General features: G+C 40.8%; 1 protein-coding gene across 2 annotated transcripts in view; it reads left to right on the top strand.

The window, feature by feature from the left end:
- Positions 1-12,473: 12,473 nt before the first annotated feature.
- LOC125742600 (axin-1-like) overlaps positions 12,474-24,525 on the top strand; it is a 37,823-nt gene continuing 25,771 nt past the window's right edge. Inside the window, exon 1 of one of the 2 annotated variants that reach the window (XM_049014734.1) lies at positions 12,474-12,492. The gene's annotated coding sequence lies outside the window, so the exon portion shown is untranslated. Of the gene's footprint in view, positions 12,493-22,910; positions 23,133-24,525 lie in introns of those variants that run through there. The other variant, XM_049014733.1, reaches the window with a different exon arrangement.

Below are 24,525 nucleotides of genomic sequence, written 5' to 3'. Positions count from 1 at the left end.
GGTTGTTATTCATTTTCAGGCAGTTTGTACTCATAAGTGTTCAGTCACGTGTCACATGACCTCTCGTGGTCCCCTGTTCGTCGTCCTGGTTTTGCACACAGCTTCACATAATGCTGCTGTCATCCTTCAAATGTCTTTTTCTGCTGGGATCATAAGAACACAGGCACATAAAAATGCATAATAACTTAATAGCTATCTAACCTGTATTAAGGATCTGAAAGACTGTCAGGCTTAAATAGAAACTTAGAGCTAACTCTGCCTTCTTTGTATAACAATAGAAGGTTTCCACTAAAGTTTATTGTCATCGATCCGAAACACAAATCCATTATTCAAAGCTGTTATTTAGTCTAAGGGCCGATCAGCCTCAAATAGAGCAATGAAGGGTTAATCCAAGAATCTTATGCTGATGCCACGGAATGCAAGAATTACATGGGAAAACCAACAACTGGAAGTAATGTTCAGGCTGCAGTTCAGGAGATTCGCAGGGGGGTTAAATGCTCAGACAAGACATCGGTGGAAATAATCGTCAAATTAATATTCTGCCCAGGGTGAGCACTGACGCCTGTGTGTGGGTCAGACTGAAGCACGTGAGGGTGTGGCATTCTGGGACAATGTGCGGAATACATTTCCTAATGGAATTCTGTGCAAGGGGCCCATGGTGGCGTTGGAATTTTACATGTCCAATCAAATTCTGCTTAGGGCCTGTCCCATATAAATACCATGCACTGTTTTAATTAGATGCAGGGTTTTGGCTTTAAAACACATTCTTTAAGTTATTTCCTAACAATCATGTTCTTGTGATGTCATTATGAAATGATCTGAAATATTGTTTACATGACACCCCTTCCACAGTTGTACCCCGTCTGGGGTTTCCTGCCCCCACCCTCCACCAGGATAACTAGTTAGAAGTTGGACGGGTGATTTGCATGATTAACATGATTTACTGTGGCTAAGACTGTGTGATAAAAACCGAGAAAAGTTCCAGCTCTTTTTCACAATTCCATGCTCTGCACTTCACACCACGCCAGAAACATGTGGATCGGCATGTAGATCACATGACCACTGTCACATGACTGTGAATGAGTAGGTGCTCTCTAGGTGCCAGCTATTCTTATACGTTTTCCAAAGTGTGCAAGAACTCATCCAAATTCGCTTAGACTTACAGTTTGGTTGCTTTATCAGCTTGGCTCTTTGCTAGCGCTGTGAAACACAAAGAGATTAGTGCAAGCTCATCCGTATGGAGTATACGTGTGTTGCATAAGTTCTCACTGATAATGCTCAGATTTTAATTTAATAAAGTTTTTCATGCACAATTCTGTGGTTGGGACAGTGTTCATATCTCTCCAGCACTGGGGTCTGGCTTTGTCTGCCACTGTCTATAGTTGGCACCAGATTAGTACATAAGGTACAGTCATATTTGATAGCTGAAGCTCCTGAACTCCATGCCATCTCAAAGAAAAAATTGTATACTGTTAACCAGAGTATTTATCGCAGAATTAATTTCTCCATTGCTGTTAGAGCAACTATAAAGATATGACTTCTGCTTTATGTGCAATTTACTCAAGTATATCTAAATTGTAAGTGTGACTGAGTACTCTTTTTTAAAAGGAATTTCAAAACTGTCTTCCTAACTGCAAATGTGCAAACGATTCCAGCTCTTGTGATGGATAAGAGGAAATTAATGTGTACCAGAGTGTTTATGGCAAGAAAGATAACCCTCCATTTTTGTTTAACACTAGGCCGTCCCCATCTTTGTTTTAATTCCTGTACCAAATGTTCCAGCAGAAAACACAGGCAATCTGTGAGGTACGATCATTCCCATAAATGTAGAAATTTACAGAATATAGAGGTGCCCTGCCAGCAAAGGAACTCCACGGACCAGGATGTGCTCTTGCACATGCTCTGCTCATTAGTTCTTAATTACACTCTTTATTACATCCATTAAATGTTAAATGGATTTATTTGTTTGGTTATTACTTTAAAGATGAATTCATTACAGTTCTTCCCATATTTCTGCAAGGAGGAAAAAAATGCATGAACGCCAAATGAATATGCCTTTTTAATTGCTTTGTCCCAGTTTGAATATTTATTTCGGCACTATCACTCCTTATACACGCCTCCCCACACATGTGGCACAGATATGAACCTTGCACTTCAGGTGTCTTCCCTGATCACATGACCTTCCTGGTAATCTCAGGTAATTACTCTGGCTGCAATCACATTCCGCAGGCAATCACAGTTTTTGCAGGATAAAAATACAAGTTATTATGACATATATTGGATACCTCTGAGACTCAAGATATTTTCTTTTAAATTTTCATTCTATATGTATCTTCTTGTATGTGGGTAATGTAACAGAGTGCTTCCTGCAGAGGTTCACAGAGATTGAGGCAGCACTCTGTCTTCACGCCACTAGGGAAAGGGTTTCAGTCCCACCCCCGACTTTGAGGGGCTGCAGTGTCTATGCTCTCCTCCACTTCTGTGGGTGTCCTCCTGCAGTCTGAAAACATGCAGTTTGCGTGTGTGTGTGTGTGGGGGGGGGGGTGGAGTTATGTATATTTTACATTGTGATGAACAAAAGTCCCCACGATGTGATAAAATCTTGTTATTTTGACTTTGCGGGAACTATTTTTTTTTGGTCCCTGTTCAGTTTCATATATAAAAACATTGACTACAATCAAAAAATCAAAAAAGCTCTTGTATTTTGTTTGGTTGCTTATGGTTAAGGTTAGGGCTGGGCGGGGGTTAAGGGTGTCCTTGTGGGTATTAGGGTTTTTCCCATAGAAGTGAATGGACGGTCCCCACAAATGAATGCAAAGCATTAAAAGCTTAAAAAATATACATAAATATGTATTTACAAAAACAGTTTGATAAATGCAGCCAATTTTACCTTCCAAATTGTTGGTGCTCATACACCTGGAAACCATTAAATGTAATATCTTCAAATAGTTCATTTATTTCTGAAATTATAAGGGAACATGGATCTTTTCCTGCTGTTATTCTGACAGCTGAGTAACGCAGGAATTCTAAATAACATGTGATTAATAATTTCTCAACAGAGTTCTAATCTGAGATTTTTTTTTCGGGGGGAGCATCCCTGGAATAACAATTATGTATTATTATGAGATGGAAATAAACAAGATCAGCACAGTGAGCCATTAAAAAAACAAATTCCAGTTGCTTGAGGGCATGTAAATCATCAGTGGTGTATATTATAACACCTGGGATGCAGTACAATGAGGTATCAGCAGTTTTAATTTGGTCATTTGTGTGGGATGTGTGTCGAGCAAGACGCTGTATAATTGGACAGTATAGGCTTCTGCACTTGCTATAGATGTACAATAATATCAATTACACAGTAATTATTTTAACAGTTTAATATTTGGTTTATGAGTGACTGCCAGATAAATAGAGTCTGTCTACGGAATAATTTAAGGATAAATACAAGCTGATAAGAAATCAGAAGGAAGGTTTGAAAAGTCTTGCACGCTTAGCACCCCTTCTGTGGTAATCTTAGTTGTGCATATTTAAAAAATACATTATTTTTGTTTATGCGTATTAGTGAGGAATGTCATGGTCTGTTCTTTTGGTCAAGCCCACGCATTGCTTGTAATTTTTCTTGGCAAGACAGACAAAGGTGACAATCCTCTCATGCCAAAATGTATGCAGCAGATCGGAAGGTCAGGTGTGAGGGCGTCACAAAGTGCACTGGGAGAATCGGCACGGCCAGTGTCCAGTGAGGAGGTGTCTCTCTCCTCTACAGATTTACAGTGTTGTTAACAGTAACCTGAACGGCGTGTCATTGTCATAATTTTTGTGAGCGCAGTGCCGGTCCTAGCCGATGTGGCGTCCAAGACGAGCGGCACCGTTACCGCCCTCCGTCCGTGGCAAACTGAAATTGGCTGGCAAGTCAGGGCTCCCTCAGAGGCTGGTGCCCTAAGCAGCCACCTACCTCACTTACATGTGAACAGCTCTAACATTCAATTTCTGCTCTAGTTATGCAAAAACGGTGATTCACTAGTTTTCAGTCTAATTAGAGTGTTTCTAAGGGACTTATAACAAATAATGAATTTGTCTAGGGTTTATAAAAGTAATTTCAAGTTAAATGTAAGCTTCTAGGTAGTGGGTGACTTCATATTTTCTATTAATGATCTATCTTTGAAGGAATGACTTTAGGTGAAATTCCGGTGTGTGAAACTGGAGGTGATAGGTATAAGCTTAGAAGTTGGGTGAGATATATATATATTTTAAATTATTCTTTGGTGAAGGAAGTTTCCCCAGGGGTGTAAGAATCGGAGGGCCATTTGGGGGCCGTCATTGCAAACAAAACCCCAGGGTGCTTAAAATCCTGCAAAAGAGGGGGCTCTTTTTTTTGGATAAGGACCATCACCACAGATTTATTGGGGCTGCTCTCTTCCCCGCTGTTACTTACTCTGAAGCCGGTGCTAGCTGGAGTCCAGCGCCTAAAGGAAGGCATATAACATTATCGACAGAAATTAGGGATGCCAGCTACAAGCCCCCAGGACAGAACTCCGCATACCTCACCTCCAGCTTGATTATACAGTCGGGGAAGATCAAGAACAGGAGTCGATGCGAGATCCACACTGTAATACAATGAATGTGGACGCTGATTTTGCTTTGAGAAGGGAAAGCACACTGAAGAAGCACCTCTCAAGGAATATTCTGGAAAAGATCATTACAGATACATAGATCATATGCAGCGGGCAGTGCAGGACAGTTATTCTACAGACCAAGTGGAAATCTTGTTATTATAATTTAAAATTGGAGGTTTTACTATTGAACAAGGCAGTCTTGCCTCAGCATTAATGCTTTTCACACAGAGTAGAATCCCTCTCTACCGGCCTCCTCTACTGGAAATCATAATCGCAGGCTCCCTGCCCTGTGGTGCACTGTGCACCTTCTCTGCACCACTGGAAGGGCGCCGAAGACACAAAACTCGGACCGCATCGAGTTTCAGACCTTTCAGGTTGAATCTCATCCTCCCGTAGGTGCTTCAGTGAATTTAATCAGCTAGGATTCGCCCAGACCTCGCCCAGAATCCAGTGCTCTGTCCCTATGCACTCCTGGCACTGCATGAACTAATGGGCACTCTTTGACTATAGTGCTTGTTACGGGCATCCCATATCTAGCATTGGAATCCCGTTAATAATTTAACAACCAGAGAGCAGAACCCATCTATGTGTCCATTTTCCCATGGCTGTCTCTCAGCACGGTAGCGCCCCGATACCGCTAAGGTGCAAATTGATGCCACTGTACATGGAACCTCCTTAAAAGAACCAGGTGGTTGTGTATATTGATCACGTGATTCTGCAAGTCTTAACGAGATGGTTACATTTCTGAACACTTAAATTAGGTATATCACTTATTGAACATGCAGAAGAAGAAAGACACTTAGATATTGAAGAATTACTTTAGAGGCTACTGTTTTTTTTTCCTGTTGACATACAAAGTTTTAAGAATTTCATAGTAATGAATAACGGCATTAAAATCTAATCTTAACCGAAGGATCACCATTGCTGCTTCTGCTAGTGTGAAGCATAACGCCTTGCATTTCTTGTATCCGGGGCAATCTGGGGAGAAATTCCCCTCGGTGGGAGACTGACCTCCACCTGTTATTGGGGGCATTTAAATATTAATAACTAACGCCACAAGCAGCGCATATATTACCGCAGCATGCAGCGGCCGAGCGGTTCTAAAAAGCCAAGTGCTGCTTTTCTTTACGGAGTCCGTAAAGTGGGATCACCGATTGCCTTCCCTGCCTGTGATGGTGGGGCACCTCCAGGGAGACGTCTTCCACACAGCCCAGCTTTCCCATCCCGAGCTTCCTCACTCTTTTCGCCTTGTCTAGCTTTGCCCGGCTGACCTAACATCATCCGGCAGCTTTCGTTGCTGACTGGCACCGCGATCGTATTTAAATGTTGCTTTCGGTTTGCAAGGCAAATGGCTGACGCGAGATGTGAACCATAATGTAAATATTGCTATAAAATGCATACAAATTTCCACTGTCATGCCGTGTCAGTCCTAGCTGGTGACTTTGTGTAACGTGCCAGGTCACTCCCTGGAGAAAACGAGGGTCGGTCCCTCGTGCAGCTACACCACCCCCTACCCATGCAGGCGTGCAGGCGGTGACCGCTATTTCCATTTGACCTTTTCCTTCGCTGCGTGCCTCGAATCCATCCACTCAGCATAAACTGTTTGCAAAACCTAGAAAAGTATTAGTCTTTTTTTTTCTTAAACTTAGAATTTCGGGGGTAATTTTGCCAATCTAGTCCCTAATCCCATCTCAAGAAAAAAGCCTTTAAAACAATCCTTTTTTATGCGATACAATTCGTATATTACATAACATAATGATATATTACATATATAGATGTAATTAGGTAATTTGAAGCCTGCTGTTCTGCTGGTTGGCAGATAACTGTATAATGACCACCCTCAGGATGCCTGTTTGGCTGTCCTCGTCCTTCAGGATGTGAACATTTTCAGGGTTTCTGAGAGAGCGGTGCGATGTGCTCTGAGTGTTTCATGTGTTTTAGTGCCGCACTCTCAGAAACAGCGTCGACTGCTGCTGCAAGGAAAATCCCACGTTAGGGGTTTGGACAGTATATTTCGGCTGGGGATATTTGATGAAGAAAGGGAACAGGGAATCGTGGCCCTTCAAAAAATGACTGTAAAACATTTCTTTCTGTAAATACACTTTAGGTGTATTAGGGGACGGAAAGCCAGGCCGTTTATTTGAAATTTGGTTATACTTCCATGTATTTTTCTATAATTAGATATATTAAAATGTGTAATTATTTTTGTTTTTGATATACTAAAACATAAACAAGAAAAAAGATTTTTATGTTACTATATAGATTTCCCTTAGATGAGAGTAGGCCAGTTACCTTTCCAGTATCGCAGGCCCAGACGTTATGATTTGGGTATTTGTAGATATTAACTACTTATCTTTGGGGCCAGATAGAAAATGTCATCTGATCTTTGGGATCTTTGGTCCTTTTCTCTGCAGGCTTTTTAATCACAAACAGTCTGATACACTCGTGTGAACCAAACTAATGCATCTCTCCCTCTCCTACCAGACTGTGCAATTCCTTAGTAGAACAGCTCTCTGTTTCGTGTTTCCTTTAATAATATGGCAGGACTGGGAGATACCAAATGACATCCATACCTAATTATACATGTGAGGATAGGAGATTCATTGGAATTCAGCTAACAGCCGTTTTATAATTAAAACACAAATGGGTTTGTCTGCATACTCATTAGCAGGTGATGGTGAAGACTGCACTCAGAGTTTTTGTAGTATATTAAATATATTTAAAACACGGTAAGAAAAACAAAGTAATAATAAACAGCTGGACTGCAGCAGCCTGCTAACTACATTCTACTATCCCTGAATGAATTAGCTGATGGGCAGTTGCACTATGAATTTTGTTCATCTGTGTCTTCGTGGAAGAGCATGTTCAGTACTTTATCCATGTAAAAGTTCAGGTAAACATGCTATTTATCGTGATGTCTGTCCAGACCATTCTCACGCAAAGAGGCATAGCCAGAGCACGGAATGCTCGTTACAGACATTTACATGACACCAGAATGGTTGTGTGGGGCACTCCGGCTGCACAAGCGAATTACATCTGTATGCCAAAGGTAAGAAAATCTTCGGGGATCAAATTAGAAGGAATTAGTGGACTCTGTGTTAATCCTTCCTAGCCATGCAAATGAGCAGTGACGTCCAACGATGGAGATAAACTCTCTGCCCCACGAGGTCTGTCTGTCTCCACTGAAGTTCTCGTCACGGTTAATGATGGAAATAACAGAGCAGATATATCGAGCAAAAAAACGCGGAAACACGACGACCTTCTGTCCCGGTGACATAGAATAATGACACATATTTGTTATTTTACTGGGTTTAGAACTGTGCCGGGCAGCTTGGGGCACAAGGCTGGGGAAGACTGTGGACAGGATGCCAGTCCGTCACAGGGCACGTTGACTCAGGGCAATTTAGAAATGCCTCTTTACCTCACCACATGATTTAGGACTGCAAAAGGAAATATGTACACTACATGGAGTGTATTCAAACACACACACAAAGCAGGGGTGGGACGTTAATGATGTCACTCACCCTGCCACTGTGCTTCCTATAGCATGTGCTCTGGGTGCAGTGGGTCACCATAAATGACAGACGATGACATCATCCCTGGCATGCGTGCGATGTCTAACGTAAGTGAAACAGGATATCCTCCATACTGTATGGCAGTGTGTCCCAACCCGGTCCTTGGGACCCACAGACGGTCCACGTTTTTGCTCCGGGAGCTGGAAGGGAGCTAACGTGGACTGGCTGTGGGTATCTGAGGACCGGATTGGGACACGCTGCTGTATGGGATGTCCTTGGAAAGGCAGATCGCAGCAGAACCGATAGCATAAGCCAGCGCTCTGCGGTCCTGGATGTCTGCATGTTAATCATCCCTGTGACTGCAGCTGACGGAGCTGTGAGGGGGGATTCAGATGCATCTCATTAGGCCTGAGCACCACAAACTGTGATCTCCAACTATGCCCTGTTTGCTCAGACTATGAAACATTTTAGGCTCTTTGTCAGAGGCTCATATAATCCCCAGTAATGGAAAGTTCATTATGATGGTGTATGAGAATTTCATCAGTCCTCATTCATGTGGGGCATTCAATGATCTAAGCCAGTTGTATATTACAGCACATTGCATATTTTAAACATCATATATGCTATAAAATTAACTATCCGTTCATCCGACCATGCATTTTCCGAACATTATCCTGGTCTGGGTCTCAGGGGGTCTGCATAGGTGTCGGGACTCACAGTCATTTGTCTTTGCCGGTATCTCACGGCCATGAGATGTAAATCTGATGGATTGTGGTGCCCTTAAACCACAAAGGAAAAGTTACATTGGTACCAGCAATGACTTGCTGCAAAGGCTTATCTGAATACATATGAAAAATATACGCCACCCTCCATAGTCTCCCTGCATTCATTTACGGGTTATAAACAAATGCGTCGGCAGGGTAGTTTTTGGATTACAGTTATATTCTTATATTATTGGTCAGATTGCTGTTTTTTCATTGTCTAACTGTAAGTTTTACTCTATAGCAATAACAATAATTCAAGCAAAAGATATGAGCATAATGATTTTTTTTTTGTTGACTCGCTGTTGTCACCAATTATATGTTTTTTCCGTCACCCTGCTCTCTGTTTTCACTGCAGTCAGGGTGACGTATGAGGCTGGAGTCTGTCCCAGACAGCATGGGGTACAAGGCTGGGGGGGCACCCTCCACAATATTATAAAAACCTGTTTTCTGACATTATGGGGACTATTTCTCAGGTCCCCACAAAGATCTGTGAATGCAATCAAAAAGTAAGAATGCCAAAATGTCTCATATTTTGTCTGGTTACTTAAGGTCAGGGCTGGGTAGGGGTTAAGGTCATCATGTTGGCATTAGAGTTTTCCCCATAGAAATGAATGGAGAGCCCCAGAAAGATATGATTACAAACCTGTGTGTGTGTGTGTGTGTGTATATATATATATATATAAAATCTGAATTTTAATGGCTCACAGAAAGCAGTGATCACAACAGATTTGCCAGATGAAATGCTTTGAAAATGAAGTGCCGTGTTCTTGGGAGTGTGTGGACTCTGGGTGGTCGTCTCGTGGTTCATCTGCATGATTCGCATTCATTTATAACTCAGCATGCTTGAAGCCATTCCCTTCCACGCAGACTTTTCAACATTAAATTTCTCTCCAGTTCATACCCAAAGGACAGGCATGCACGCTCTTTTTCGGGTATTTGTAAGAGCTTCAAAGGTAACCATTTAAGTAATTTCTTAGAAGCATACTTCAAAACAAATCTGTATATAATGCTTGTTGAAAACCCAAATATAAAAAGAAAACAGCAACTTTTTCTTTAAAAATCAAATCCATAACTTATATACTTGCTACGGTGGCATATTAGGTGACATTATAATCCTATATAGGCAGATATCGCTCCGAAAACACCATTATATCTCAGGGTATATTCATACATATTACATACACCTGCAAGCTCACCCCCTCCCCGTGGTCCCATTATTCATTTAATAAGATAAATGAGCAGCATGTTTGTTTTGCGGTTTCTGTAACACACATCTCCCCCGAGCTCATCTCTCTGTTTCCATACCTGTGCAAAATACTATTTAATGAATGGACAGACACCAGAAGGACACTTGCAACACAGACCGTTGACTTTTTCTAACCAGAAATTCCCACATTGGGTTTCTCTAAAATTACAGCCTTTCCGTTTCTTTTCATTTATGAATGACCCCATGTCTTATTTACATTAATCATTTACATTTGCTCTGTTATTAAAGTGCTGCTGTCTTCTGTTACAGCCTATATTATTATTTTTTTTTATATAGTTTTAATATGGCTCTATATGTAAGAAATCTGTGTTGCATTTTTGAAACTGGTTTCCTTACGCATTTTAAGCTCATGGTCTCTGGTGTGCGTGCGTGTGTGTGTGCGTGCGGATGCTATGTCCATGCTGTAGTCTCCGTGGAGTGTCATCTGCAGCTCGGTGGGTTATTAGACTGCTCCTCTGCTCTGGCCACTCACATGCCACTGGTGCCAGTAAGGAAGGAGAAAGTGAGGGAGGAGGGAATGGAGGGGGAACAGATGCCTTGGCACTTGTTATGAGCTCACCAGGATAAACTACTTAGCAGACAGCTCCAGCTGCCAATTACTTCCTGTGTCCACCCCCTGCCTTCCCAAAGCCTCCTGCAACCTTGCATTGGGGCAGGTACTTAAGCTGCAACTGCACCTGTCACTTCATTTGTCAATCAGTCACGGAACACAGGTACCTGATTGGCAGCTGCAGCCGTCAATCACAGAAGGCACTTCATTGCCAAATGCAGCTGTCAAATTACTGCAATAGTTTCCACTAGCCATGCAGATAGCATTCAGTCCTCCTTCGCGTGGTATTTAAAGACACAAAAAGAGGCTTCTGCATTAAAGTTCCACGCTGCCAGGATTAATTGCTTTTGGATCGAATCGGTGCTGTTTCAGGGCCTGGTAGTGATTGCGTTTGATTTTGTTTATATGACTCTCTTTCTTGAAAACAGATGACTAATGAAGAGATAATGAGTTATCTACATCTTCTAGAGAATTTCTCCTAATCATATAGTGAAATCAGAAAGTTCTGTCGTAAATGAGGTATTCATCTTCATTTGATAAGATTATCAGCTTTTCAATCTGATAATCAGCCCTGATTTATTGCTAACAGCTGAAAAGTGTTGGATCTCTCTTATCATCGCTGTAGTTTCCTAAATTAATCTGTGTCTGTGCTGATGGACAAAGGAAAGAGGGTGCCCCCTCAGCTATTCTGTGTGGTCTGCTGCGGGGGGGGGGGGGGCTCAGATGCTGTTGAGCTCTGGTGATTGACAGCTCTCTGGAGTCATAATTAACAGTGCACTGGGACTGAGTCATTGACATTTCAGTTCATATGTTTCTCTTTAGGGTAGATCATTGTTAGCTGGGAGGTAATTATAATGGTGAGGCTATAGGCAGGAATTTTTTAAAGAAGCTGAAATTTATGGCCTTAATTTTCAGGATAATTCACAGCAGTGCAGCTTAATCGCACACATCACTCACACACACACTGTAGTCATATAGTAATAAATTCAAATGTTTATTTCAATTATCTTATTTTTTCTGTCTTCTTGTATCTGAATTTCCTTAGTAATAATAATATTCTGTCCTGTAGAACTAAACTCAGTTTATTAAGAAGTGCATATGGAATATAACATCCTTTTACTCTTTACATGCACAAATGCAAAAAGTAAAATGAATCTGAAATCGTACATACACAATATGAGTTTTCATTTGTACATTAATATATGTTCGATTTTTATTTTGTGCACAATATTTTGTGTGGGTATAATATTAAATCGTGATTTATGGGTCATTTTATTATAGAAGATTTTAGTTTTGAGGGTCGTCATTGACTATGGCTGTAGGGACGCTTTTTAAATGAATAATTCTTAGTTTTAAGTATAGTTAAGTATAGTAAAGGTCAGTAAATCTGTACATGAATTTTGTCACATGGTTTATGCTTGGTTTGCACAGAAATGTAAGCAAAATTTAATCTTCCAGATGCTTTATTTAAGGACAGTTGATGGTAACATACCTAAGTCTGCTGCTGGGAATCTTAAATACTGCTTAACATCCACCACGGCCTCCCGTGAGCACCGGGCCGATCATTTACGTTACTTTTCTCTTTCAGGGAGTAATGGATGCAATGGCTGCCCCGGATTGGCACGGTCTGCCGCTGACCGGAGTTCCATCCGCGCCTCCTGGAGATGAGTTTCAGTCCTGGTTGGAAGAGAATTTGTGGGATGGCCTGACAGTGGAATGCAACAGCCAAAGGCGACCACTCCAGAGGTCACCGTCCTCGCCGCAAGAGGGCTGTCATTCGATGGTAGGAGACAATCGCTTTTCCACGAGGGGCCGGATCATCAGATTGGAGAGGCGGGGCCGAATTTATTCTCAAACGTGTTCTGCCGCAAATCAAAAAAAGGCGTGTTTGGGGGAAGCGGCCTGTATGAGTGTCGTGTCCCAAGCTGAGCAGGCTGCCCAGGGAAGAAGGGAGACGTACCCGCGACAGAGGGGATGCGTTCGCTTAGAAACGTTCTTTAATTAGAACTGGAGCAGTACACAGCCAAATAAAGGCTTGAATTACAGCATGGCTACGCGGCGAGGCTTAACGAAATCTCACACTTAAACGCGACAGAGCGCTACCATGTTGAGCGAAAGGCGTTTCTCTGTTGAGAAACCCTCACCGTCACTAGCCTTTGATACTCGAGTCCTCTGAATAGCTTCTGAGGTCGACGGGGGAGCTTGATTCATGGCATAAAAGGGGATGCTTTAGCATTTTAAGAATTGAGGAGAGCGTGTAAATATGTGTATTCCCAAAACTACTACCTTCGATAAATCAGCAGATGAGTGGGAAGGGAGAGAGAGCGGTTGTGACTCTCGCTATTTCAATTTCGCTTCCAGCTTCCAGCATTTGCAGGGAAGCTGCCTGGATTTGGGCTGGACGACCCGCTGTGCCTCCAGACTGAAAGTTAACATGCACGGTGCTCTTAATGAGGTCCGGCTCTATCACAAGCCTGTCGCTGTCTGAGAGCTGTGCATATAGGCAGTGCTAATGATGCATTTACCTTGGGGTAGATCAAGAGGTCGCTTGACAGACTTCCCCATCAAAAGGGGAGTCACGTATTTTTAATTGTGACTTAGGTATCGTAATGCCGTGACTAAGTCCATTGTTTTGATGGCATTACTTCCCCATTACCAGTTTAAATTCAGTACAAATAGACTCTGGTAACAATGTGCAGTTCGTGGTGCGTCGCCCTGACGACTAGCTGAAGAAGACAGCGTCCGATGTTCCTCATTAGGCGACGGCACAATTTGAAGAGCTAAACAGGACTCGCCCAGCAACACACATGTGAGAAAGGGGTAAACACAAAGGAGGCAATGTCTCTGCGGGCGGCTTCTTTTTTTGCCGTTCCTCCAGATACAGAAGACAATTACGTATCACTCATCCTCCAAAGCACTCAGCTTGATGTGAAGAGACATTTCTTTTACCTTTTTACACCAAATGTTAACCAAGGAATATTCTGGAAAAATTCAGAATACTACCAACTGGTGAATCTATTTATTGACAAGTGCGCGCGCGCACACACACACACACACGCACACACACACAAATAATTCTTCTGGAATCGTCTCTGTAGTGCTCAAAGCAGAATGTTATTTTTTCATGAGTTTTTTTTTCATGAGCGCTCGGTACGGCCTGCAGCTGACACATTCTCTCACACATGGTAGCAATAATCAGCTCTTCCTGTCAGCCGCTCTTTTGTCATTTGAGACTTCAGTCTGCACTGACACTTCAAACGCGAGCCGAGCTGTAAGTACCTCGTCCGGACTTCCCCTGTTTCCGTTTCCTCAGGAAAAAGAGAAGCCGTTCACCAACCGGAGCTGTCTTCTTCTTAGGTTTTGATGTTACAATGCAGTAAATAGGCTAAATGGGGGCTTGGCACTAGTCTACCTCTTCTTACATTTTTTAAAACAATTTTTAGTACTTAGTACTACCTTTAAATGTGAAGTTTGTCCTGTTGTGCTGTAGTAGGGATATAAATGTGTAATAGAAACACTTGCCATTGCCATTATTTTTTATGGTTTTTCAGGTCTGAAATAACCTCATAATTTCTTTATCTTCTTGAATATTTCTGATGCTGAGAAACCCTTAATTTTATTTAATTAATCTTTTTCATATAAACTAAATCTTCTGTGATTTATGGGTGAATGCGACTTAATGGTTTGCGTAAGGGTGCTATTTCACTATGCAGTTCAAAATCAACTGAAGATTAACCTGGAATACAATATGGATGCTCATTGTAACACCTACCTTTACGATTGTGAAATGAGTTTTCTCTGGCCTTATGTTTTAAGCATCTGTGCCCAAAGATTATTCATATAAACGGATGCAATCAAACCAACGAGGTAGAAACCCTTTGTACATTCCTTTGTACTTACACTGCAGGCCTACAGTTAAACCCTGAAATTACTCATAATTATTTCCAGGTTCTTCTTATAAAGTCAGGTGGCTTTAGCACATAGATTTCAAAAAGAAAAAAAAATCAACTGCGAACAAAAGTTACTTTAAACAAACATGATATATAAAAGAACAATTGCAAAATGAACACACAATGTGTTCGTGGGTACTCTTCTTTAAGGTGCTATTTAAGGTGTAAAGAGTAAACACAAATGTTGACTTTTTAAACAAAAGGTTATTTTAATTCGGAATCTCTTGAGGTAATCGAAGTTGCTGAACTTTGAGTCATATAAATATTTACCTATTTTTATCCTTTGTTTACATTTATTTATTTTTTTACCAGTAGTTTTGAGATAATAGGGAAGGATTGTTCTCGATCATGACCGATACATTTGTCTTTCAGTGAATAGTGTCTGGGGCACGATGTAGGTGAGAAATGTTCAGGCAACATCCAGGATTAGGTCAAGTGCAATGGATGTCACGTGCATGTTCACTGAATGACAGAGGATCTGTCTATTTTCTGTGGGCTCTCTAAGAGCTTCTTAGTACACAACCGTCATAATCTTTGCCAGAGTGTAACCACACATTCATAAATTCCATAGCTACATATTCGTGAATTTCAGAATCTGTTTCTGTTTTGCTCATTTGAAAAGAAATTATTTGAATCCCTGTTTTTAAAACTGATGCGGAACTGGTGCATAACACTGATGCATTAGTACAGTCTTTCTCAGCCCGGTCCTTGGGGACCCCCAGCCAGTCCACGTTTTCGCTCCCTCCCAGCTCCTGGAAATGTGGACTGTCAAGAAGGGTCTGGCTGCAGAGAAGTGGGTAATCTCTGGTAGGAGGACTCCACTGTGGGGCTGGAAATCACATGACCTCCACTCCTGGCTCGGACATGATGTCATGCAAAATTACTATAGAATATTATTATTATTCATACTATAATAAATGATTATTATAAGCTAGGGAATGAGTATTATAGTATTAAAATATTTATATATATATATATGCTTGTGTGTATATATTATATATTACTATATTTTATATATGTAATTATAGTATAATAATTCTGAATATTATTTTTGTATTATAATTATATATTATTATATTATAGGACAGGATATTATTATTTCCATTTACATTATATCCTGTTACTCTCTATATAACAGAAGATAAACCGCCACTAGGAAGCTTGAAATCACAACTCCGCAGTACTGCTGGATATGACGTCAGTGCAACATCGGGAACTAGGGGTGGGGGTCATGTGATTTCCGGCCCTACAGTGGAGGTTCTGGCCCCAAAGTGGAGATCCTCCTAGTGGAGATTGCCCAGTGTACTGCAGCCAGGTCCTCTTGGGACTGTGTGGCAGGGAGCTGGGAGGGAGCAAAAATGTGAACCGGGTTGAGAAAAACTGCTTTAGTATGTGGTCACACAGTGTAGAAACTGAAAAACTGCTTGATAAATTGGGATTTCTTTCACCAAAGTGTGGCACGGTGCCCCAGCGGGTAGCATGTTATTCTGATACCTTTAGGACTGGGGGTTCAAGTCCCACTTCTACTGCATGTGTGTAGCATTCACATGTTCACCCTAACTTACAGTTAGGATTACTGGTTTCTCTAAATTACCAGCGTGTGACTTAATGTCTGAAGTGTAACCTGGCCTTGTGCCCTATGCTCCCTGACCGTGAGAACTGATTAGATGGTGGATGTTCTAATACAGTTATGTGGCATGTATCTGTGATTCTCTCATGAAAAATCTAGAAATAGCTTCATGTTTATCCCACACTAAGTCCACTTCAAACTTCTCCGGCCTTGAATGATGAAAACGATGAGAAGAAGAAAAGGCAAGATGTTATTCCAACTTGCACAATTGTTCAGCCATATCGATTGTCATAAGGCTTGTTCAAACATCAGTAATGCCATTTAAACAATAATATCCTCTTACAACTAATGTGCTTCCGTGTGCTTGTTTAATTTGCTAGTAGAGTTTGGTGGTCCAGCCTGTGGCACGTTCTCAGTGACCTGACTCCACTCTGCAGAGGCTTCCTGCACACAGAGCGTGTCCAGCTAGCAAATAGGCAGGCATGTGCTTCTGTGAACCTTTCCCAGGGTGTATAATCAACAGGCCCCCTGGAGCCTGGTTGGTACCTGATGGACATGCAACTATTATTATTATTATTATTATTATTATTATTATTATTATTACTACTACTACTACTAGAAAAAATGTAGAAACTGAAGTTAATTCAACGCCCAGTTCGTTACTCAGTTTATTTTGCTGACCGTCACGGTTACTTGGATCAATGCGTACGTGTCTCCTACATGCTACAAAATGTATTTTAGTCTTAAAAACATTTAAATACATTTTCTAGTCTTACTGTAATTAAATGTAGTATAATAATAAGAATTATTAAATTCATTTTAAAAATCCGGGGCGGCATGGTGGTGCAGTGGTTAGCACTGTTGCCTCACACCTCTGGGACCCGGGTTCGAGTCTCCGCCTGGGTTACATGTGTGTGGTGTTTGCATGTTCTCCCCATGTCATGGTGGGGTTTCCTCCGGGTACTCCGGTTTCCCCCCCACAGTCCAAAAACATGCTGAGGCTAATTGGACTTGCTAAATTGCCCATAGGTGTGTGTGTGAGAGTGAATGGTGTGTGAGTGTGCCCTGCGATAGGCTGGCCCCCCATCCTGGGTTGTTCCCTGCCTCATGCCCATTGCTTACAGGATAGGCTCCAGACCCAGTGGGATAAGCAGTTTGGAAAATGGATGGATGGATTTGAAAAATCCATAAAAAATAATGGAGAATAGTCTACAGAGAAGCACTATTTAGTAAGAACAGTGTTCTTTATTAAAAAAAAAACAAAAAAAAACAGACATTTATGATTTTACTTGAATCATTCATGTCTAACTACACTGCAAAGCAAATAACCGCCTAAATGTACTTTATGCATAATCAGCATATATCTTGCATTGGACATAATCCTTTATGGATACAAAGCAGACATCTTGCCTTTCAACCTAAAATGCTAATAATCATATCTGTATGTAGTTGTGACAGTGATCGTTTATTTTTAAATCCTCTAAGACAAACATCTGAAACAATCCTGAGGTTAAATTCTCCGGTAGGCTTATATATATATATTATCGATATGCTGAAAAGCAATGATCATATTTCAAAAATCCGACTGTCAGTGATCAGTATCAAACTTAATCAATATTGCTGTCTAGCAACTAGACTTGTGTAGATATTTTGCCAATGGCCTGTTTTCAGCTTTTCTTACACTTTATTATTAAGTGGTTCACACAAAGTTGACCAGGATCAAAGAATCAATATAGTAATGATTATATGTACTGGTAGCTTATAAGAATTATGATGTACTTAATTTTCAGTTTTGCTAGAATTTATTTATGTATACGGCTTAGCTGGAAGTGCTTATTATTAAAATATGCACTATTTCTCGTGTGCACTAGACTAAAATTATGATGTTTTCGTCGATAAGACTGAAATAATGACTAAAACAGAAACAGCTGACTTGGAAAAAGCATTATGCTCTACAGGTGGGACGGAGGCAGCCAGACAGTCAAGGAGAGGAACAAAAACAGCCAAAAGAACAAAAAGCTGATTTATTAAAGGAAGAGATACCAAACGAGTACGGAAGCTGAGCTGCAGGATGGGCAGGGGGACGAGGTCACTGTGCTGAAACACTGAATCCATAGATCAGAAATAAAACGGACAGGTGCAGTAATTTTATTTCCTTCCAGGTTTATCCTACGTTTTTACGATATCCTCCAATCTCCCAGGCTTCTCCCGCTTATTCGTTAAGCTCTGTCCTTTCATTTTAAGTTACCGTCTAGAATTAGACTACAGTTCTGCTCGAAAACAGAAAAATAAGATTCATGCGCAAACTCTCAGACCCAAAGCAAAACCAAAAACCTGTTATACAAAGTAAACAATAACAAAGGCAAACAACAACAACCAGGCCCGTTTCTGAGGGGGGGGGCGGGAGTCAGGACAAACCCGCTTATTCAGGGCCACTGCGGAGGCCAACAACCCAAGTTATGGGAATCGCTGTGCCTGCAACTGCATTGCAGTACAGATCCAACTGTGATGAAAAATAATAATAATAACTCACTGATCACTGACAGTCTACAGTGTGACATTTCTGGACTAGCTAGCGCCAAAGGTAGTGCGGCCACGCAGGTTATGTTAGCCTAGGCTATGTGAGCGCCTGGCTGTGACATCATTTAGTGTATTTAGTGTATTTACAATATTATATTTAGTAGGGATGTAACAGTACGCAAAATTCACGATTCAGTACAAACCTTGGATTTGGGCTCATGGTAGGGTTCAGTTTCGATGCAGCATGGAAAACAATGTATTTTGAAATTATTTATTGCTAAAACTGCAAACATGAAAACAGTTAGGAACAGCTGCGAAGCAAGGGCAATGCATCTGTCGACGGGTCTGAATAACGAAACTTAATTAAGAGATGTTTTTTGCACATTGTAAAAACAATTATGTAAAATAAATGAAAAACAAAAGTATACTATACTATCAGAACAATCATAATGAACTAAATTGCATATGGTCGCATATCTGTATAGTGATAAACATCCCTATAGCCTATAGCTATTTTTCAGCTCGATCAGAATTTCCTTGAAAAAGTACCTTTAAATGCCCCAGGGAGACTTAACTTGCACAGACTGTTTATCCCTTACTGCAGTCCTACACACATTTAGATGATATATCGAGTTCGGTGTAATACGGAGCCCCTTAGGTGTCATGATAGAAAAATATTATCTTGTAGTAATCTGTGCTCTCCAGTTACTAATTCGTGCACTTCAGTTAGTAGTAAATCGTGCCCTCAAATTAATCACTAATCCTGATTGGTGATTGTAACTTACTGGTTTCAGTAAGAGTGATATTCCACTACATAGTTCAAAATAAACTGAAGAAAAAGGAGAGTGCAGATTACCCTTGAATATAATACGGTTTCACACTGTAACACAATAGGAGAGCATGAATTAGTAACCTGAGAGCATGAATTAGTAACTAGAGAGCACGAATTAGTAACTGGAGCACACAAATTACCAAATCGAGAGCAGGAATTACTACGAGATAATATTTTTTCTATCATGACACCTAAGGGGCTCCACAGTTCAACAGAGCAACTACTCTCTGTCTCTGGTGTTGGTGTGCTTGTATTCAGGAGTGTTGCTAAAGATTTTGGGCCCCATGAAAGCTATCATATTGGGCCTCCCAGTCCAGACCAATACAGTTATTTTCCAAAATTTTTAGGGCCCTTGGAGACGTCCTAACTCCCCCCCCACCCCCAACCCTGGCACCCCTGCTTGCATTTATTCGGTTGTACTGAACTGTATACAGCGAATATGTGTATAGTTACAGCCATATATAATTTATCAAAAATAACAAAGGTCTATTCAGGTTAAATTTAGCTGTATTCAATCAATGAAAATAAACAGGCATAAATAAATAAAATTACATAGTATCATAATATCGTTTAGCATACCATTATACAGCCAAGTTTCCCATTTCAGCAGCACAAGGCCCCCTAGAGTACGCAAACCAGTGCGGCTGTAAAGGTCGCACCTCCCAAAGTTGCATCTGACAATAATCGGCTTAATAGGCCTAATAGTAATAATAATACAGTGGAATATCGATGACGATATAGTCCACATAAATAAAACCATAAAACAGACCACATGAGCTGCACACGAAAAAAAAAACACTAGACATTCACATGTATAGGCCTACAGAGACCTGCCTGGAATGCCGTTTTAAGGGTTCATATATCCATTCTAGCCTTAAAGAATAAAAAGATATTCGCTTAAAAAAAAAACGTCTTTCTTACTCACTCGGCGCTCCTTCTTTTCTTCATCCCGTGACTTTCGACAGCCGCATTAAAAGGCCATTATTTCGCCGGCCCCGAGAAGCAGCGCGCTAATAAAAGGAGCCTCTCGGCCAGCTCAGGTGAGGCCACCTGGAGGGAGGAAGGATCGCCGGGCTGCGGCGTGAAAAACCTCCGATAAGACCCACCACATGTGGTGGCCAGAGGTGCCGGCCCTGCACGCATGCATCACGAGAGGATAAGCGTGCCTGGGGGGCGCTGGCTTTCGCTTGTGACAAGCCATTATAAATTCGCTTTATTTACCAGTATTATCTTTAACTGTGTGTGATGTAGAAAAATTGTGCTTCAAAGGACTGCAAAACCATACAAGATTTACATTAAAATCATGTAGTGTGTTTTCAAAATCATATTTATTACGTCCATATTATTCTACTCATGTGATATATTTCATGTTATGGACCTTTACGGTATAATTTGTATTACTATTAACCCATAATTCGTGCTGCGTTTAAAAATACACGATGGAGTTTATTCTCTGTTTTTATTATGCATGTCAAAAAGGCGCAACATCTCATCGATACTGTAATCAGAATATGTGTCGATCACGAATTTCATAGTATAGAATTTTCTTTGTTCTTCAATGGACTGCACGCGCCGTCATGAATGTCGTGAATTTGCATATCATGTACTCAGCTATGTTCTTCATTCATTTACCCACAGAGCTGCAAAGTTAGACATATTCTTTGTTTACTCATGTAAGCGACGTCTTATTTCAACAAACCCAAGCTATATGTTATATCAAAAGCACCAATAAAATTAAATCAATCACCAGCATAGGCGATTGTACAGAGGGTGCAGGGGGTGCTATTGCACTGCCTACTCATCAGATTAAAATGTCATCTGAACATATTAAGTTCAATAAAAGTAATTATACTGTAAAGTCAAGCTTAGATTTCAAAATGTGGCATGTTTTAGTCATAAAATTTGTGATAATAATTTATTGTAGATTTATTTGTTTGTTTGTTTGTTTGTTTATTTTTCTGGATGAATGACTGGTTGGGTTTTCTCTAATTGCATCCTTTGTGGAAGAAAAGGCTAGATTTGCCTATGATCACCAGTAGTGGAATATTGTTGAAGCTGTTCATCTACTGATATTTAAATCATATTGAAGGTAGCATGCAGAATATTCGTGCGGATTTTAATATTTCCCTAAAGCAGGCAGGCCACATAGCATTCTACAAGTTCACTTGGACAGTAATGCGTCCACCAGCAGCTAACGCCATCTGTTTTAATGGCACTTGTCAGAGAGGTGAGAATTGTTGCTGCCAAAACACAACCGGTTTATTACTACAAGGACATGCAGGACGTTTCGTATGACCAGACGAATCCCGAATACTCTTCGAGAGTGGGCGGTAAGCAAGCAACAAGTGAGCTTACAGGGGACGTGTTGCCCTTGCACGACTCGTGTCTCAAGTAACAAATTACAGATCTAAATTATTAGAAACGGGAATGAAGCAGCAAATGAAGGCAACGTTCTTCAATAAAATTCATATTAGCTCATTGCAAATAAACGGCCAATAAAATGTTACTTGGTAATACTAGTACTTTCAGGCGAAAACCGAGGAATGCTTATGAATAAACCTGCAACTAGTAAAACATGTCAGCAGAAGAGTGAAAAACTACTCGTGAAAGCATAGCAGATGGTTATATGCCACGCGGAGCCACAATCACATAAATGAAGAAAAAGCACCCATGATTACACTGAGTGGACTCAAGAGATTGTATTTGAACTCATCTTTTAATTTGAATTTCAAATAGATCATTTTTACACTTGAAAAGATTACACGGCGAAATGTGGGACAAGCCGCAAACGTTTATCGTCGAAATTTAATAACACAAGGTCATCCATTGTGTCTTTTTTGCACACTTAAGGGATATCATAGTACTGGCGTGATCGCAACGTGTCTTCCCTTTGCTTAACTCAAAAATCCGTCGCTGCACTGTCCTGCAATCTATAGGTGTTACTCCTGTGCTTTTCACTCTTTTTGGATGCACCAAGTAATAAAATTGCTTTATCTGTAAATATTTAAATTAGACGATATGCATTTCCTTGGTTTAATTTAAACGGAGAAGAATGAATGAATTGATTTGAATATTTCAAGAGGTTCAAGTAACAATTGCTTTTCATGATTGGGCTTTCTTGATGACCCTGCTTTGCACACTTACGTTTGTGGGTTTGCTGTGACGGGGTTAGGCAATCGTGTTTTGTAGTAAATAATCTTTTCTGCGTTCCTTCTTGCAGTTGCGCATGCAGCGCAAACTTAATCTGGTGTAGAAAAGGCAAGAGAGTAGATTCTCTCCACTGCACGGAGCTGTCAGTGTCAGCGTCACTTCGCAAACGAGCAGGCAGCGCGACTGGCGAAAGATGCGGTATTACTGCTAAAGATCCCATTTGTCCTTTCCCCCAGTAGCCTACCTGGATTAATATATGCTTCAGCTGTTTCGTTACATGTGGACAGAAGTTCGAAAGCAATGCTCGTTGGTATTTTTCCACCTCTTTCCCTGCTTTATTACCCATGCCTGGATAGCTCCTTCGTGACACCCTGATTAAACGTTTAACTGAAACGCAACAGGTAATTCTTTGTTTTCTCCTTTTTCTTAAAATCACTTGGAAAATTGTTGTTTTAGCTGTTTTTCGCGTATATTTTGCTAGATACTGGAAAACTTTGTTAATTTATTGCTAAGTGCGTTATTTGCTAATAACGATAACGACAGAGACACTGAATAACAATTTAATTTGTGAATATATGCGTATTTCTTATTGACATTGTTAGTACGCAGATTTTACCCTTTACACTATAACTGTCTTCGCATCTAGACTATTTGTCGCTGTTCAAACAGTCAGATGACTTACGTTTTTTCTAATCATATAATGGTCATATTCATCTTGTGCTCGTTTTGTTTTATATATTGGTCTCTGCACATAGGCAGAAATATCATATAGATACTACTGTTCTGTATGGCCGTGAAATAGAATAGGGCGGAATTGAACAAACTGCAGCGCTTTTTTGATTTTATGATGGTTTATGGCTGTACGATGTCAATATGTGCCAAGCGTGTTTCAAGAATTTTTTTTTTTACTTTATTTTTTTCCGGTAATTATGTCAGCCTCTATTTTATGAAGTAGGTTTCAGTCAGATGTGTCATTTGGTTTTGGTTTCAGATTCCTAAGCAAAGTCAGTCTGCTTAGAAATCCAGTCAGCGAAACGTAAAAGTGGGATGAAGAGGCTGGCATTTACTACAGCAGAAATCAGACCAACCTGGTTCCCTGTGAACCGAGATTAAAGTTTATAACGTTACATTTTTATACTGTGCGAAGTAATTTTTAAATTGGAGTAGGCCTAATATATTTGGGTTCTTCTCACAAATAATTCTTACATATTACTAAGATATTTGTAAAAAATCACATCATAGCTAATCACAGCTTAATATATTGTAATGTCTGGCAGACCGAAGCATCGTGGCAGTGGTGAGAGACGAAAATCCTACTTGCTTTAATGGAAAAGAATGCCCTTTTATTAAGCCCTTAAAAAGACTAATGCAAACACCAAAGTCTGACGCTGGGCAGTAAGGCACACAAAGTGGGTAATTTATACAATGACCAAAGACACGCGAGGATCAGACAGGGTTCATGCAAAAGCACACACGACAATAGGGAACACAGCAAGTATTAACAATACACACAAGGGGCTATTTACAATTTGCCAGCATGCTTTGGCGTTACTCAGCTACCCTCACAGAGGTTGAGCATCCCAGCGACCACCACGGCCAGTCCTGTGCTATGTCCTCCAATGAATCACGAAGCAATGGTGGCAGCTACCTAGAGCTCCGTCATCGCAAAGTATACAGGACTACTGGCAGGGCCTGGCATCTAAAGAGAGCGCTAGGCAGCCACCACGGCCTGGAGGTACGAGTCCCTATGGGTGCCAGACCCTTCTCCCATGCGGCTTTGTGGGAACCTGTTGC

Source organism: Brienomyrus brachyistius, chromosome 5, assembly GCF_023856365.1.
Source record: "Brienomyrus brachyistius isolate T26 chromosome 5, BBRACH_0.4, whole genome shotgun sequence".
NCBI lineage: Eukaryota > Metazoa > Chordata > Actinopteri > Osteoglossiformes > Mormyridae > Brienomyrus > Brienomyrus brachyistius.
Note: the sequence above shows the minus strand (reverse complement) of the source record. Positions and strands in the feature narration are given on the sequence as shown.